Source organism: Arachis ipaensis, chromosome B1 (assembly GCF_059453495.1).
Source record: "Arachis ipaensis isolate K30076 ecotype BB chromosome B1, ASM5945349v1, whole genome shotgun sequence".
In the NCBI taxonomy this organism is placed as follows: Eukaryota; Viridiplantae; Streptophyta; class Magnoliopsida; order Fabales; family Fabaceae; genus Arachis; species Arachis ipaensis.
In genome coordinates this window covers 84,335,394-84,354,053 of record NC_142436.1, presented here as the reverse complement: position 1 = coordinate 84,354,053, position 18,660 = coordinate 84,335,394, and the positions used below count along the sequence as shown (strand labels likewise).

Here is an 18,660-nt window from a genome sequence, read left to right as displayed (position 1 = left end):
ACGTGAACGCGTGCTCCACGCGGACGCGTTGCAGTGACGAAAATCAGCGTGGCAGATTTCTTCTCCAGCGATTTTTGGGCTGCTTTCGACCCAGTTTGCGGCCCAGAAAACACAGATTAGAGGCTATAAAGTGGGAGAATCCATTCATTCATAATCACCAGCTCATAATTCATAATTTTTAGTTTTAGATGTAGTTTTTAGGGAGAGAGGTTCTCTCCTCTCTCTTAGGATTTAGGATTAGGATTTCTCTTAGGATTTAGGATTTCAACTTCTTCAATCACAGGTACAACGTTCCTTTTATTTATTTTCCCAATTTACTTTATGAACTTTTCCATGTTAGATTTGAATTTATGTTTAAACGTAATTTGATGTGTTTCAGATTTATGATTGCTTTATTCTATTTATGAATGCTTTCAATCTAATTTAGATATTTTTTCCTTTTGGATTTGGTTAAATAATTCGTGACGCTTGAGTTATCAAACTCGAGGTGTTGACTGAAAATTGGAATTCTTCAAGAATTAAATCGAGTTTCACTAACTCTAGGCTTTCACAAGGAAAGACTAGGACTTGAGGATTCAAATTAATTCATCCACTTAACTTACCTTCATAGTTAGAGGTTAACAAGGTGGGAGAAAAATCCAATTCTCATCACAATTGATAAGGATAACTAGGACAGGACTTCTGATTTTCATACCTTGCCAAGACTTTTATTAATTATTAACTTATTTTTCTTAGCAATTTATTTCCTTGTTCAAAACTTTTAAAAGCCCCAAAATATACCTTTGCATAACCAATAATAAATCATACTTCCCTGCAATTTCTTGAGAAGATAACCCGAGGTCTAAATACTTCGGTTATCAATTTTAAAGGGGTTTGTTACTTGTGACAACCAAAACGTTTGTAAGAAAGGATGGTTGCTTGGTTTAGAAACTATACTTGCAACGAGAATTTATTCTGACTTCTAAACCGTCAATCTTCCGTTCTCTTCAAAATGGCGCCGTTGCCGGGGAATTGCAAACGTGTGCCTTATTATTGGTTATTGTAAATATTACTTTTTGCATGTTTATTTGTTTTTATTTTTGTTTTTATTTTTGCTTTTTCATAAATTAAGAGGTTATTGGTGTTTATTTAGTTATTAAAAATTTTTCAAAAATTTGTTCTTCGTGTTCATCTTGACCTTCAAGTTGTTCTTAGTTGTTTTCTTCATTTTGATCTAAAAATTTTAAATTTAGTGTCATTTTATCATTTTTCTCTTTCCTCATTTAATTCAAAAATATCTTTTCTCTTTATTTTAATTGAATTTTTGAAATTTGCATTAAAAAAAATTCAGATTTTTTTTTTAAATTTTTATCTTATCTTATCTTAGTTTTAAATTTCAAAATTCATATCTTTTTCAAAAATCATATCTTTTTCAAAATCTTATCTTATCTTATTTCAAAAAAATCAAATTTCAAAATTCAATATTTAAATTTCAAATTTCAAATTTCAAATTTCAAATTTCAAATTTCAAAATTCAAAAATTTAAAATTCAAATTTTCAAATTTTACATTTCAAAATTTAAAATTCAAATTTCAAAATGTAATTTTCAAATTCAAAATTTAAATTTCAATAACCTTTTAATTTAAATTTGTTTTTATTTTTGTTTTTAATTTTTATTTGCTATTATGAATTCTCACCCCATCGCTTTGAGTTTAGTTCCAATGCTGTTGCAAGGAATGGAAATTATAACAGGAACATGCATCAAGGTCAAAACAATCAGAGATGGAAGGATCCATGAGGATCTGATCAACCCTTTCGGCAACAACACCCTCCAAGATACCATGGACCACGACAATTCCACAATGCATGTCAAAACAATAGTTATGGTGGACCCTTCCGTGACAACCAACATCCACCAGTTTGCTATGGTCAAGAGCCATTCCAAGGTGCATACCAAGATGATGAATATGGTGGACTCCCTTGTAATTACCAACAAGCCCCATCATACGCCTGTAAACTACCTCCTCAACATAGCTTTGAACCACTACACTCACAAGCCAACTACCACCATTCACCTCCATATGACCCTAACTCTTATCCACCCCAATTTCAATCCAATTACCCCCAACAACCACCACTTCCATATGCACCATGTCCATATCCATCACCCCAAGAAACAAGGGAGCGTCTCAAGGAAACAATGGAAAAATTTCATGCAACCCTTCACCAATTGAATCAAGTGATTAATCGATTACCTTCCTGATGTTCGGACACTCAAGGAACCCCCATGGCTTCATGTGGACAATCTAATGAAGAACGTAGCATGAAGGAGATACTAGAAACTCCAGTGGACAGTATGGAGCATGACTTTGTACTGGAACAAGTGGAGAAAGTTATAATTATTGAAGAGGAAGAAGTGGTTGAAGACTTAGGAGATGCTGAACCCCCATGGGAAAGTCAAGTTATAAAGCCTCTTTCAAAGATGTTTGAAATTGATGTTGAGGAGGGTGTACAACCTCCAAGGCATATCATGGTTGAAGACTTTGAAGGGGATGATCAAGAGATGGATTCCATCATTGATGAATTCTTATCTACATTTGAATCCTCTCCCATTGGACTTGACATGGAGATTAAAGAAGAAGAAGCACAACCTCCCATGCCCTTGGTGAACAATGAAAAAGAGATTGAATTGGAAGAAAGCTACCAAGAGGAAGAGATTGATATTGAAGAAGCTTGCAAAGAGGTGAAAACTGTCAAAGAAGAGCACAAGGGAATTGAGCTGGAAATCACCTTGCCAAAGTTGTTGGAGACCTCTCCCCCAAAACCATCACCATCCATCCCTTCATTCAAGTGGGTAAATCTCTCATCTCTAGCCTTAATTAGCTCACTTGAATATGCTTTGCTTGAGACAGATGGTCAGCTTAGAGTTTTTTGTGGCTATAAGGGCAAGCGGGAGATGATCAGTGGTAGGAATTGTCATGCAAGGTTCAATATGGTTGCATGCTCTAAACTAAAGTATCACGGTTGAAAGAATACTAAATTGTATGGGTCTAGGAAGCTGTTTGGATGTCTCAGTGAGAATTTCAATTGCGTGCCACCCGGATGGAATCAGGATGATCAACAAGAAGACGGGTGTAAAAGCAAAATCTGGGACCCCGGAATTCAGTCTAGAAATCAACACTCTTGGGGCCTTGTCACTTGCTTTAACCTGCTAGAAGGCTTTCTGCGCCTAGTTTGGGATTCCGGAGGCCATTGGAATCACAAACATTGGTGGAGATTCCTGGATGAGTTCAAGCACAAGCCACCATAACAAAGGACTCCCCAAATGTCCAACTTATGGACTTTAACTAAAAGTGCTAGGTGGGAGACAACCCACCATGGTATGATCGTTCCTTTTTTCAACTATAATTTTATTTAGTTTTGTTTGTTTTTGAATTTTATTTTATTTCATTGAACCTGGAATTATTCATAACATCTGCATACTGCATTCTGCATTTTGCATTTAAAAAAAAAAAAGAGGAAAAGCACGCACACGACGCGGTAGTGTCACTGACACGTCCGCGTCACAAGTACATTAGGAAGAAAAGAAAAGTGAACAGAGAGTCACGCGAGAGCGTGGCTGGAGGCGTGCCTTTGGCACAAATTGATCCACGCGTCCGCGTCACGTGGGAAAAATGCCTTCCACGCGTCCGCGTCACCCACGCGAATGCGTGGCCCTGCAAAATCGACGTAAAGAGGTGTATGGCAGAGAGTTATGATGGAGCTGGGCTGGAATGATGCTAGAAGGACCAGCCCTACCACGCAACGCGTGCCCCACAGGTCCGCGACATTTTTAAAAGAAAGGCCATTCACGCGATCATGTCACCCACGCGATCGCGTCACCCACGCGACCGCGTCACCCAGATTTTTAGCAAAATGCATTTAAAACAGAGAGTTGCGCGACCGCGAGGTTGCCCTCGCGCCAGTAGCACCAAACGAGTCACGCGTCCGCGTGACCGATGCGACCGGGTCGACTCATATAGGCGCCATCTGCGCGAACGCGTACCCCACGCGTCCGCGTCGCCTCCGCCGCACAGCTTATCCAAATCAGCGCCAAAAATCTTATCTTTTCTTCCTCAATCCTAATTTTTCCTCCCTCCTTTCTTACTTACTTCTTCTTCTCTTCTTTCCCTTCTCATTCCTCTTATCTTTCATTTTATTTTATTTCATTTTCATACTTTCATTCATTACATTTTAATTTAGTGCATATTTTTTTTCTTTTCTAAATTCATTATTTTTCCATTGGTGTTAAATTTTCTTATTCAACTGTTACATCTTTTCTTGAATTATTCTGGTGCTTCATGACTTGTTTTATTCTGATTGGGTATTATCAATTATATGTCAATGCTAATTTTTATAATACTGGTATTCTTTTTGCATTGACATGAATTTATATTGTCTTTCATTACCCACACTTCTCCCCCATTTGTTGCAACTTTTGCACCACTGGTATGCCATTTACTTCCATTTTCTCACTTGCATGATGTAGCTACCATGTAATTGAGACCTTTATTATTTGGCATTAACACCCATATTTTATTTATGTTCTTATCTTTATTTCTGGTTACTTTCCTTCTTTTTCTCTTCTTTCAGGATGGCCACCGAGGAAGAAAAAGGGAAAGCTTCTAACTGGGGAGACATGCAAGTCAATCTGCACAATCTATAGAGAAAGACATTAGTTGGAGCAGCCTGTCCACTTGTACATCTTAGCATGCACCGAGGACGGTGCAATCTTTAAGTGTGGGGAGGTCGATATCGATCTCCATGGGTTAGTTACTCTTCTATCTCAACACCAATGGTTTATTTTCCTTGTTAGTTGTTGCATTTGCATGTTTGATTGCATGATTATTTGATTTTGTGCATATTTTATCACTTGTTTGAAGTAATATTTTCTTTTTCAAGAAACCTTTTAGAGCATTTCACTAATTTGAATAAAATTTAATGTTAAACTTGTTTGAAGAAATATTATACTGGAACATGGTTTAGAGCTTGAACACACAAAACCAGTGAGATTTTGAGCCTATTTGAATTGGTTGCATTTTACCAACCAATATTTTATTTTTGGTGTGTGTTTTTTCTCTCTAAAATTGTGATCTTTGTCTTGCTTAATTCTATATTTCTATGGTTTGATCTATGCATACACTTACATGATTGAGGCCTTTGTTTCACTAAGCTTACATACCCATATGGGCTTACCCTTTCATTATTCTTTGCAAACCAATGTTGAGCCTATTATACCCCTTTGTTCTTTACTTTAGCACATCATTAACTCTAAGTGGAAAACAATAATGTCCTTAATTTGAATCTTTGGTTAGCTTAGACTAGTCAGAGTGCTCATGAATTAAGTATGGGGAAAGTTGAATCTGGAAACATTTGGTTTGAGAATTGAGTATGTTAGAATTTTCTGAAAATGTGAAAAAAAATGTTTAGGACATTATTCATGCATCCAATAATTTAATGCATTAAGAAAAATAAAAGAAAAGAAAAATATATATATATATATAGAAAATAAAAAAAAAGAAGTGAGAAAAAGAAAAGAAAAAAGAGCAATTAAGCAAAAAAAAAAAAAAGGGACAAAATGCCCCAAAGTAAGTGGTGAAAGTAATGCATATGTACTGTACTTGAAATTAGAATGCATGAATATATGGAAAACATGGTTAATCGATACTTAGATGTGGTATTATGATTACATGGATTGTCTAAAGTTAGGTGGAAAGTTTAAGTTAATTAAGGATTCAGATTTTAGTCCACTTGGCCAAATACAATCCTACCTTGACCCTAACCCCATTACAACTCTTAAAAGACCTCTTGATATGTGTATTTGTGCATCAAATTTGTGTTGATTGGTAGAAGAAAAGCAAGCCTTAGAAAGCAAGGTTAGTAGAGGATTGAGAGAATTGAACCTTAAACACATGAGTGATTAGAGTGTATACACTTCCAGTGAGGGTTCGATGCTCGATTCCTTGTTTCCGGCTTTCATGAGACTATTTTCTTTTGAAAGTTTACTTGTACTTTATTCTGTGATTTGAATTAGTAAAATCCAGTTCATATTTATTCTTGGAGAATTTATTTACTTTTAAACCAAGTAGGAAAAAGCATTCTTCATGTAGTTGGATTCATATAGATAGGTTGCATTTCATACATTCTACCATTTCTCTTCACTCCTTTATAGCTTCTCTTGAGCTTAGCATGAGGACATGCTATTGTTTAAGTGTGGGGAGGTTGATAAACCACTATTTTATGGTTTATCTTGTGCTCAATTGAGTGGATTTTATCAACTCTTTACCCACTTATTCATACTATTTGCATGGTTTTACTTTTTCCTTCCTGATTTTGTACTATGATTGAAAACATGCTTCCTTGGCCTTATATTTGCTAATATTAACCCTCTCTTATTACCATTAGATGCCTTGATATGTGTGTTATGTGTTTTATGAGATTACAGGGCAGGAATGGCTTTGAAGATGGAAAGGAAGCATGCAAAAGTAGAAGGAATACAAGAAGTTGAAGGAACTGCAAAGCTGTCAGCCTGACCCTCTCGCACTAAAACGGTCATAACTTGAGCTACAGAGGTCCAAACGATGCGGTTCTAGTTGCATTGGAAAGCTAACGTCTGGGGCTTCAATTTGATATATAATATGCCATAGTTGCCCTGACGCTAGACGACGCGAACCCATGCTCCACGCGGACGCGTCGCAGTGACGAAAATCAGCATGGCGGATTTCTTCTCCAGCGATTTCTGGGTTGTTTACGACCCAATTTGCGGCCCAAAAAACACAAATTAGAGGCTATAAAGTGGGGGAATCCATTCATTCATAATCACCAGCTCATAATTCATAATTTTTAGTTTTAGATGTAGCTTTTAGGGAGAGAGATTCTCTCCTCTCTCTTAGGATTTAGGATTAGGATTTCTCTTAGGATTTAGGATTTTAACTTCTTCAATCACAGGTTCGACGTTCCTTTTATTTATTTTCCCAATTTACTTTATAAACTTTCCATGTTAGATTTGAATTTATGTTTAAACGTAATTTGATGTGTTTCAGATTTATGATTGCTTTATTCTATTTATGAATGCTTTCAATCTAATTTAGATATTTTCTTCCTTTTGGCTTTGGTTAAATAATTGGTGACGCTTGAGTTATCAAACTCGAGGTGTTGACTGAAAATTAGAATTCTTCAACAATTAAATCGAGTTCCACTAACTCCAGGCTTTCCCAAGGAAAGACTAGGACTTGAGGATTCAAATTAATTCATCCACTTAACTTACCTTCATAGTTAGAGGTTAACAAGGTGGGAGAAAAATCCAATTCTCATCACAATTGATAAGGATAACTAGGACAGGACTTCTGATTTTCATACCTTGCCAAGAGTTTTATTAATTATTATTTTATTTTTCTTAGCAATTTATTTCCTTGTTCAAAACTTCTAAAAGCCCCAAAATATACCTTTGCATAACCAATAATAAATCATACTTCCCTGCAATTTCTTGAGAAGACGATCCGAGGTCTAAATACTTTGGTTATCAATTTTAAAGGGGTTTGTTACTTGTGACAACCAAAACGTTTGTAAGAAAGGATGGTTGCTTGGTTTAGAAACTATACTTGCAACGAAAATTTATTCTGACTTCTAAACCGTCAATCTTCCGTTCTCTTCAGTGTTCTATGATGGCTTATCTGAGATATCCAAGATTTCCTTGGATAGCTCTGTAGGTGGATACCTCCCCTTGAAGAAAATGCCTGCAGAAGCTAGAGAACTCATTGAGATGGTTGCAAACAACCAATTCATGTACACCTCTGAGAGGAATCTTGTAAACCATGGAATCTCTCAGAAGAAAGGAGTTTATGAAGTTGAGACTCTGAATGCCATCCTGGCTCAGAATAAGATCCTGACCCAACAGGTCAACATGATCTCTCAACATATCACTGGGATTCAAACTGCATCTAGCAATACTCAGGAAGCTTATCTTGAAGAAGAAGCTTATGATCCTGATCAACCCACTACGGAGGAGGTGAATTACATGGGAGAGCCCTATGGAAACACTTACAACCCTTCATGGAGGAATCATCCTAATCTTTCATGGAAAGATCATTAGAAACCTCAGCAAGGTTTTAATCAAGGTGGTAGGAACCAGAATAGGTTCAATAACAAACCACCATTCCCGTCTTCTCAAGGGAATATGGAGACCTCTAAGTAGAGCTTTTTTGACTAGCCAATCTAGTCTCCAGCCTCACTAAGACCACTCATAGTTTCATTAATGAAACAAGGTCCTCTATTAGAAACTTAGAGGTACATGTTGGTCAACTGAGCAAGAAGATCCCTGAGATTCCTCCTAAAACTCTTTCCAGTAATACTGAGTTTAATCCTAGAGAAGAGTACAACGCCATAACATGGAGGTAGAGGCCGAATCAGAGGAGAATGGGAAGGTGTTGAATGCTAGTGAATAAGCCTTCACTGGGCGTTCAACGCCTACAATGGCAGTAAGCCTAGTGTTAAACACTAGTGAGGAAGCCCTCACTGGGCGTTTAACGCCCATCCTGGAGCAGAGCTGCCGTTGAATGCCAACTAGGGAGCACTGGCTGGGTGTTCAACGCCCAAACAGGAAGGCTTTCTGGCGCTGAACGCCAGTGAGGGACCCCTCACTGGCATTCAATGCCTACCAGCCCAGGGAAGCTGGCGTTGAACGCCAACAAAGACATCCCTGCTGGGTGTTCAACGCCCTGAATGCTAGAGGGACTGGCGTTAAACGACAATCAGGGTGGACAGCGAGGGAGTTTAACGCCTAATAAGCTGATAGAGTTGGCGTTGAATGCCAGCCCTAGAACACCCTTTGAGTGCCTAAATCCCACTCAAGAACCCTCTAGCCCAGAACCATAGGAAACCATAAAGACTATTGAGGTTCCTTAGAATGCACTTCTTTAGTGCATGAATTTTGATGACTACTCATCCTCAGATGAGGTTGAAGACACTAGGGAAGAGCAAGTTGCTCATTTCCTAGGAGCTCTAATGAAGCTGAATGCCAAGCTATTTGGTACAAAGCCCCTGGAGGAAAAACCTCCACTGCTTACCAAAGGACTCCATGCTTTGGTTCAGCAAGAGCTACCTCAGAAGCTTTCAGACCCTGGACGCTTTCTGATTCCTTGCACCATAGGCACTATGACCTTTGAAAAGGCTCTGTGTGACCTAGGGTCAAGCATCAACCTCATGCCACTCTCTGTAATGGAGAAGTTGGGAATCCTTGAGGTACAAGCTACACACCTCTCTTTAGAGATGACAGACAAGACCACGAAGAAGCCATATGGCTTAGTGGAGGATGTCTTGGTTAAAGTTAAAAACCACTACATCCTTGCAAACTTCATTGTCTTGGACATAGGAGAGGATGAGGATGACTGTCTCATCCTTGGAAGACCTTTCCTAGCCACAGCTAATGCTATCATTAATGTGGCTAGGGGAGAACTAACCCTAAAGATAGGGGAGGACCACATCTTATTCAAGATGCCTCATCCCAATTCTCCTTCTAAAAGCGAGATAACAGTGCAACACCTAGTGTGCCAACCCTCTCTTTCTGTGCAGAGCTCTGCAGAGCCCCCAGACATCAATTCTAGGTTTGGTGTTGGGCAGCCTTCAATAAGCTCTAAGCACAAAGGTACTAAAAAGAAAGTACCTAAAGGTTGGAGGGACAAGAAGGTCCCAATTGAAGGCCTCTCACCTGGCATGAGAGTTGTCTTCACTAAGAATCTAATCCTACCACATACAGTGAGCCGTGTCCTATCTCTAGAGCATGTAGAGCTCATTCATGAGAGGATAGAAAGAAAATTCACTACCAGGGGCAAAAATCTAAGCCCATAGTCACCTCCATAAAGAGCTCAAGGTCAAGCTAGTGACTTTAAAAGAGCGCTTGTTGGGAGGCAACCCAACTTTACTCAACTTTATTTATTTTATTTTCATTTTGATTTTCTTTCAGTCTTAGAGTCATGATCATGTACATCAGTCCAGAGACAGAATTCACAACAGTTGAATGCCAGTGAGGAAGCTGATGCCAAGGCATCTTAGGCTAGTTTCACTAGCCTTTTTCCTTTTTTTAATAGGTTTTATGCACTTTCTTGAGCTATAAGTAAGCAATTGGGTTAGAAATTTATGTATTCCTAGATTCATTCAACCATGATTAATTTGATGCAATTTTATGAGAATTATGCTATAATTACTTGTATGCTAAGAATGATGAGAATTCTCATGACTTTAGCAAGGCTTTGATGCATATATGGGTTTATGATAGGTGAAAGAAAGCATAGAGGAAGGTTGAAGAAGCAGCCTAGAAAAGATGAAGAAGAAGCAACGTTGGTGGCAAAGTTGGACCACCAACGTTGCCTCAAACGTTGAAGGAGAGGCAGAGCAATTGTCTGCATAATTGCTGATGCTCACGTTGGAGGGAGCGTTGGAAATCCAACGTTACCCCCAATGTTGTGAACAAATGAGCTTTCTGGAAATTCTAAAAAACTGTAGCGACGCGCACGCGCACTGTACGCATACACATGGATTGGAAATTCTGGCAATCCATGTGCACGCGTGGTTGACGCGTACGCATGGGTGGGTGACGTTGGACCCCAAACGCTACCTCCAACGTTGAAGGCCAACGTGTGCGATGGTGAACTCCAAAATCTGAATTTGAAAATGCACAACGACGTGTACGCGTCTATGGCGCGTACGCGTGGGCCTAGTTTTTGAGAATCCAAGCGCACGCGTGCAGCACGCTGATGACATGTCACCATGTCATGTTTTTCTATGCTTTTTCATACAAGAAATTGATGATTTGTGCTTAAATATTGAATGCTTTTGTACTTAATTGGTATATTTCCTTGATATTTTAATTTTATAAATCTTGTAGGAAATAAGAAGAAAAAGAAGCAAAGAAGCACAAAATGAGCTAAAAAGGAGAAAAAAAAAGAGCTTTGGGGCACACTTTGATGTTGGAGCACACTTTGGAGTCTTAAGCCACGCTTTTAAAAGCGTGGCCCATGACCAAACCAAGGGAAGAAAAGCGTGTTTCAAAACAAGGAGCAAGAGCACAAAGCTCTTGCCAAGAGCTTAGAGCTCTTGTGGAGAGCTTTACTTCAGATAATCAAGAGCCAAGCTCTTGCCAAGAGCTTAAAAGCTCTTGCCAAGAGCTTTATCAAAAGCACATGAAAGAAGGAAGCAAGGCAAGCTCACATGCAAAGCTCTTGCCAAGAGCTTTGCCCAAGAGCTTTTTCGGGCTTCTTCAAGGAAAAATCAAGGAAAATGAGCTTGGAAGCAAAAATTTTGGCTAAGTTAAACTTGGGCGCTTACAGCATGACCATGCCTCCTTCAAAGGGCTATAACTTGAGTTACAGATATCCGATTGATGTGCTTCTAGTTGCATTAGAAAGCTGACATTCAGAGCTTTCCAATGATATACGGCAATCCATATTTGGCATAGAATTGTGGCACGAATGAAAGATATCTTTAAGGGCCAAAAACAAGCAAAAACGAATCAAAGTGCTTCCACCAGGATTCGAAGAGGGAGACCAAGGGAAGCAAGGAAGTAGCGCTCTCCTCATGAAAATGTAAGAAAAAGAGCTCACAAAATGCTTCCATCATGGTTCGAACTTGGAGTTTCTCTCCAAAACAAAGGGGTGCTTCTAATAGAGCTCTTACGGAGAGCTTTGAAGCTCTTGGGGAGAGCTTTGCCGTGGGAGTGTGACCCATGGTCCAAAAATCAAATTAATTCAATCTTGCACCAAAATTTAAAAGCCCATGGACATCATTTCAAGGAACAAGAATAAGTTAGCTTAGGAATTTATTTTTAATTGTAATTTGTTTAGAAATTCATTTTTCATTTTCATTTTTATTTTGTGAAAAGCCTATAAAAAGGCATCTGCTTCATTTCTTTAGAGAGCTCCATTGAGAAGGCTGGCTCCACTAGGGAGCATTAGGATTAGAGAGCTCTCTCTTCTAGTTTTTCTTTCTTTGAATTTGAATCTTGGATTGAGGAGTGAAGGAATTCTGTTTCCCTCTTGGTCTAAGATTTCTCTTGGTTGTTCTTCTGCATAATTTCAAAGAATTAAAGAAGAGAATATGAGTTTTCATTTATTGCTTTCATCTTTAATCTTCCTGCATCTTGTTCTCTATTTGATCTAGGAAGGGAGTGAGATCTAGACTTGTTTTCTAGTCTCTTGATTTCCTGAGATCTTTAATTTTATTTTGCAATTGAGTTGAGCTCTTGGCTGCTCTTCTGTTTTTACTGTTTCATTGAAATTGTTAATTTCTTTTTGAGATTTCAGATTGCTGATTTACTTTTCTGCTGCAATTTCCTTCTCCGTGATTTTTGCTTTCTGTTCTCATTGTTCTCAAATTACTTTCCTGCACTTTTGTTCATCTACACTTTACATTTGAGCTACTGTGATCTGAATTTAAATTTTCTTGCACTTTAAATTTCCTGTTACTTGTTCTCAAGATCTCTTCAATTGCTTGCTCTATTGCTCTCTTTAATTTCCAGCATCCCAGCCCTCTTTTACATTTCATGCAATTTACATTTCTTGTCATTTAAGTTTCTGCAATTTACATTTCTTGATCTTTAAGTTTCAATCCAATTTACTTTCTGCATCTTTTAAATTCCTTGCAATTTACTTTATGTTGATCAACTTCACACAATTCACTCAATATTAGCTTGACTAAACTAATCACCCACTAAAGTTGCTTGATCCATCAATCCCTGTGGGATCGACCTCACTCTAAGTGAGTTTTACTACTTGATGCGACCCAGTACACTTGCCGGTGAGTTATAGGTGTTTGGAAATTAGTTTTTTCCACAAAAACACCATCTCACGCGCACGCGTGGATTGACCAATGTTGGAGGCAACGTTGCCAGTCCAACGTTGAGGCCAATGCTCCTCTGCTTGGTTTAAAACTGGAAAATGATAATTCTTGCATCCACCCGCACGCGTGCAGCACGCACAAGTATGGATGAGCAATTTTACCCCATGGACGCAGACGCGCCAGGAACGCATACGCGTGGGTAGCAGAATGTTGGCCCTTCAACGTTAAGTCAATTGCCAATGACAGCAAATTCATCTGGTTTTATTGAAAGGCGTTTGAGTCAACGTTGGCCCTTAAACGTTGACTCCAACCTGAGCACCAGAACTCGGCAATTCAAACAGATCTCTTCTCAAAAGTAAGGGAAACCAACTGGAGCTCTTTCAACCCAATTCCATCAAGGCCAAAAGCTCAATTCAGATATTGAAGATCAATGGAAGAAAATGTATAAATAGTTTAGAATTTAAGTTAGAGGGGGACTTTTTTTCCATTTTTACACTTACTGCACTTTTACTTTTCTGTTCAATTTTAATTTCCAGCAATGTATCTTTCAATTCCAATTTTTATTTTAAGATCTATGAACAAATAAACCCCTTTCATTGGGTTAGGGAGCTCTGTGTAAATTCAATGGATCAATACTAGTTTTCATTCTTTTTCTTATTTCTTTTCTCTTGATTTTACTAGAAAGCTTTTGTTCTTCATCCAATTGGATAGTTATCTTGGGAAAGAAGCTATTCATAATTGGATCTCTTCAGAACCTTGGAAGACGAATAAGGAGATCATGCTAGAATTACTTTCTCACAATAGTTTAGATTGGGGTTTGGATGGATATAGTGATATGTAATCCTACCAACACTTTGATCTATGAATTTGTGTGGTATAATCAATGACCAAACTTTATTTCTTTCCATGAGCACTTAAATCAAGGAATTAGGCAATTGTTCATACTTAGAGAGATTAGATTATCAAGGAATTAGGATCTAATCACTTAAGATTGCCAAGGAGATCAATGAATGCATTGATTGAGGAAGAGATGAAAATGAATTTGATCCGGAGAATTCTCACATCTCCTGACCCCAATGAGTTTCCCCATCACTGATCTACCCATTCTTTTACATTCTGCTTCTTTAATTTCATACTAAACCCCATTCCCATTTAATTTCTTGCAATTTAAGATTCTGTCATTTAATTTCTTGCAATTTAAGATTCCCGCCAAATTTTGCTTTCTGCCATTCTCATCCAATTCTGATTTCGTTCAACTAGTATAATTCTCCAATTAACCTTGATCAACCAACCAATCCCTGTGGGATTTGACCTCACTCAATAGTGAGTTTTTACTTGACGACAATCTGGTACACTTGCCGGTAGGAAATTTGTTGAGAGACAAATTTCTGTGAATCAAGTTTATGGCACCGTTGCCAGGGATTGGTTTTGTATTGACAATTACTAAATTGAAGGATAACTAGATTGGGAACTTTTCTTTTCTTTTGATTTATTGAATTTCATTTTTAGTTGTTCATTTTTGTTTTCTGCAATTTTCTTTTAGTTATTTCTCTATAATTTCTCTTACTTCTTTACTTTCCAACAAAACTAACTCACTAACTCATTAACTGTTTGATTAATTGCCTCAATTGCTCTAACCACCCTTTTTCATTAATTGTGAGTTCTTGCTGGTTGCTGCTTATTGTGCTATTTGTATGACAGGTAGGAGAAAGGAAACCTCAACCTCATTCGATAGTGAGCCAGAAAGAACCTTTCTGAGATTAAAGAGGGAAGTAAGAGGAAAGAGGGCTATTGGTACAGAAGAAGAGGAAGAAGACTTTGATATAACCATGGAGGATGATATGGAAAATCACCATGAAGGAGAGGTGGAGTCAATCCTGCTGGACAGGAGAGGAAAGTTCTGGGATCATACATCAATCCAAATCCAGGCAATTGTGGCAGTAGCATTCAAAAGCCAACTATCCATGCTAATAATTTTGAATTGAAGCCTCAGCTCATAACTCTTGTCCAGAACAACTATTCCTTCGGAGGAAGTGCCCAAGAGGATCCTAATGAGTATCTCACTAAATTCCAAAGGATATGTGACACAATTGAATCTAATGGTGTTCACCCTGACACCTATAGATTGCTACGGTTCCATTTTCTTTGAGGGACAAAGCATCAAAAAGGCTGGAATCCTTTCCCAAGGAAAGCTTGACAACCTGGGAAGATGTAATGAACAGATTCTTAACAAGGTTCTACCCTCCACAAAAAGTAAACAGGCTGAGAACTGAAGTGTAGACATTCAGACAGTAGAATGGTGAGACTCTTTATGAAGCTTAGGAGAGATTCAAATATTTGACAAGGAAATGCCCACCTGATATGTTTAATGAGTCGGTGCAAATCCATATCTTTTATGAAGGGCTGAGTCATGATTCAAAGAAAGTTGTAGACCACTCATCTGGAGGTTCCCTAAATAAGAAGAAGACCATTGAAGAATCCATTGATGTTATAAAAATAGTAGCTGACAATGAGTATGTTTATACCTCAGATAGGAGCAACAACAGGGGAGTCTTGGAATTAAACCATATAGATGCAATCTTGGCCCATAACAAGATGATCTCCAAGCAACTGACTGAATTGACCAAGCAAATGGAGAAGAATCAGGTTGCAGCTATCCACACTCAACCATCACCCCAAGAAGAGTTGGACACAGAAGAAGGAGTTAACTGGGAGAAAGCTAATTACCTTGGAAATTCATTTGGGCAAGCTAATGATCCATATTCTAAAACCTATAACTCTGGTTGGAGGAACCACCCAAACTTTGGGTGGGGGAACCAACAAAACCAAGGACAAGACCATAGACCCCATAATTCAACCTAGTATAACAACTTCACTCACCAAAACTCCAACCAAAAACCATACCAGACCACACAAAACACTTATTCACAGCCACCATACCAAAGCACAACAACCACACTCAACACCCCAATTTCAACCAACTATGACCACAGGATGGAAACAGAATGGCCAAAATGGAAGCTATGATAGCAAACTTTTGCAAGTAGTTTAAAGACATGAAGAAATTCCAAGAGGAAGTAATATCCAATTTGCAAAACCAAGATGCTGCTACTCAGAAACTTGAAGCACAAGTTGGATACTTATCCAAGCAAGCTCCTAGCCAAAGTTCAGGTAATGCTACTGAAAGAACTGAAGATCGATGGTTTAGAAGTTATAGTAAACTCTTGTTGCAAGTATAGTTACTAAACCAAGAAATCAACCTTTCTTACAAACATTTTGGTTGTCACAAGTAACAAACCCCTAAATAAATTGATAACCGAAGTATTTAAACCTCGGGTCGTCTTCTCAAGGAACTGCAGGGAAGTATGTTCTTATTATTGGTTATGAAGATTGTAAATTGGGGTTTTTAAGATGAGGAACAAGTAATTTAAATTGCAATTGAAATAAGTAAAAGACTGTAAAGTAAATAAATAATTGTAAAATAAACTTTTGGCAAGGTATGAGGAATTAAAAGTCCTATCCTAGTTATCCTTATCAATGATGATGAAGATTGAATCTTAATTCCACCCAGTTAGTCTTTACTTAAAGTAAAGAAAGATCAAGTGACTAATTAGTTTGATCTTCAAATCCTAGTTAATCCCTAAGGATAGATTGGGATTATTGAAGTTCAATTCAATTAGCAAAGATAACAATTATCAATCATATTTGAGTTTGATAACTCCTGAGTTACTGATTTCTTAGCCAAGACCAAAAGGGGAAAGATAAATCTACTGGAATAAAAATGTCTTCAGATTGGAAACAACAGTAATATAAATAAAAGAAAGCAATCATAAACTAAAATACCTCAATTGACATTAAATTCAAAGAGTAATCTGTGATGCACGGAAACTTGTCTCTTAACAAATCTCCCTCGGCAAGTATACCGAATTATCGTCAAGTAATAACTCACAATAGAGTGAGGTCGAATCCCACAGAGATTAACGGATTAAGCAATCAATGGTTAATTGATTATTCTAGTTAGACAAATCATATTGGAGTGATAAGTAATCAAGGAAATGTAAATGGAATAAAAGTAAAGAAAAGCAATAAAGTGCAGAAAAGTAAAATGGCAAGGAAAATAAATGTAAGAACTAAAAATAAAATGAACATTGGGAACAAGAGATATTGCAATCCTCCAGATCAAGTTCATTCTCATCTCTTCCTCAATCAATGCATTCATTGATCTCCTTGGCAATCTTAAGTGATTGGATCCCAATTCCTTGGCAATCCAATCTCTCTAAGCTTGAACAATTTCCCAATTCCTTGATTTAATTGCTCATGGGAAGAGATGAAGTTTGGTCACTGATTATACCACACACATTCATAGATCAAAGTATTGGGAGGATTAAATGTCACAATATCCATCCAACCCCCAACCTAATCCAATGTGAGAGAGCATTTCTAGCATGATTTCCTCATTCCTCTTCCAAGGTTCAGAGGAAATCCAAGTATGAGCAATTTCTCTTCCGAGACAATTACCCAATTGGATAAAGATCGAAAGCTCTCTAGTAAAATCAAGAGAAAAGAAAGAAGAAGAAGAATAAGAACTACAATTGCTCCATTGAATCACAATAGAGCTCTCTAACCCAATGAAAAGAGTTAGTTGATCATTGCTCTACCAAAATAGAAAAGAAAGAAAGTGCAGAAAAGTAAAGATGAAGATTGAAACTAAAATTGAAACTTCAAAATTCATAAATAAAAAGTACAAAGAAAACGAAACTACTCCTAAGGAAGAAAAGAAGAGAAAAGGAAGAAGAGTGGTTGAGGGGAGGGGTCCGAAGACCCACTCTCCTTGGAGTGTGCCAATTCACAGAAGTTTGAATTGGTCTTCACTCTCTCCCCCTTCCTTCAATTCTCTGTTCCAGCATGAAATCAATGTAGAAACTAAGGCCTTTTTATAGGCTCTCCTAAATTACAAAATGAAATGAAATTAAAAGCAAATTACAATGAAATGAAAATTAACTATTCTAGATGCTTCTTGTGGCCTTGATTGGATGACAATTGTAGGCTTGCTTGCTTGAGCTTTGAAGTGGACTTGAGAGAGAAGTAAATCAAATTGAGGTCCAGAGTGACTTGGCTTTATTGCTTCCGTTAGCCACACTAACGCTACAAGTGTGGCGTTAGTGCTGAAGTTAGTGTGGCTAACGTCACACTTGCTACCCAGTTGGTGTTTTTGGGGCTTAAAAGATGCCTCTGGTTTGTGCTCCAATTTCATTCCCACTATAGAGTATTATATATCGTTGGAAAGCTCTGAATGTCAGCTTTCTAACGCAAGTAGAATCACCTCAATTGGACCTCTGTAACGCAAGTTATGTTCCTTTGAAGGTGACAGGGTCGCTGGCATAGTCGCTAGCGTTACTGGAAAAAGCAAGTCACAATAACGTTAGCGATCAGGGGCATAATATTGCCAAGTTCTGGAGCTCAAAATTAATGTCCACCCCATACTATTATATATTTCTGGAAAGCCTTGGATGTCTACTTTCCAACGCCTTTGAAAGCGCATCATTTGGAGCTCTACAGATCGAGTTACACTTCTTGGAAGGTGAAGAGGTCAGCTGGCCTTACTACAGGTTGATACCATGTTCATCTTTGCACTTTCGGGACAGGTTTTCTCCCTCAAATTCAGTGTCCACCATGCAGTGCCATATATACTTGGAATGATCTAGAATCCTACTTTCCAATGCCATTGGAATCACCTCATTTGGAGCTTTGTGGCTCAAGTTATTCTTGTTTGAAGAAGGCATGGTCAGGCTGCCAGGTGAGACTTTTGCC

The 18,660-nt window shown here is 38.0% G+C and overlaps 1 non-coding gene across 1 annotated transcript; it reads right to left on the bottom strand.

Moving 5' to 3' along the window:
- Positions 1-15,108: 15,108 nt before the first annotated feature.
- On the bottom strand, positions 15,109-15,216 carry LOC148577288 (small nucleolar RNA R71). Its single transcript, XR_015904622.1, has one exon. It is a non-coding gene; the product is annotated as a small nucleolar RNA R71 (small nucleolar RNA).
- Between the last annotated feature and the right edge of the window lie 3,444 nt (positions 15,217-18,660).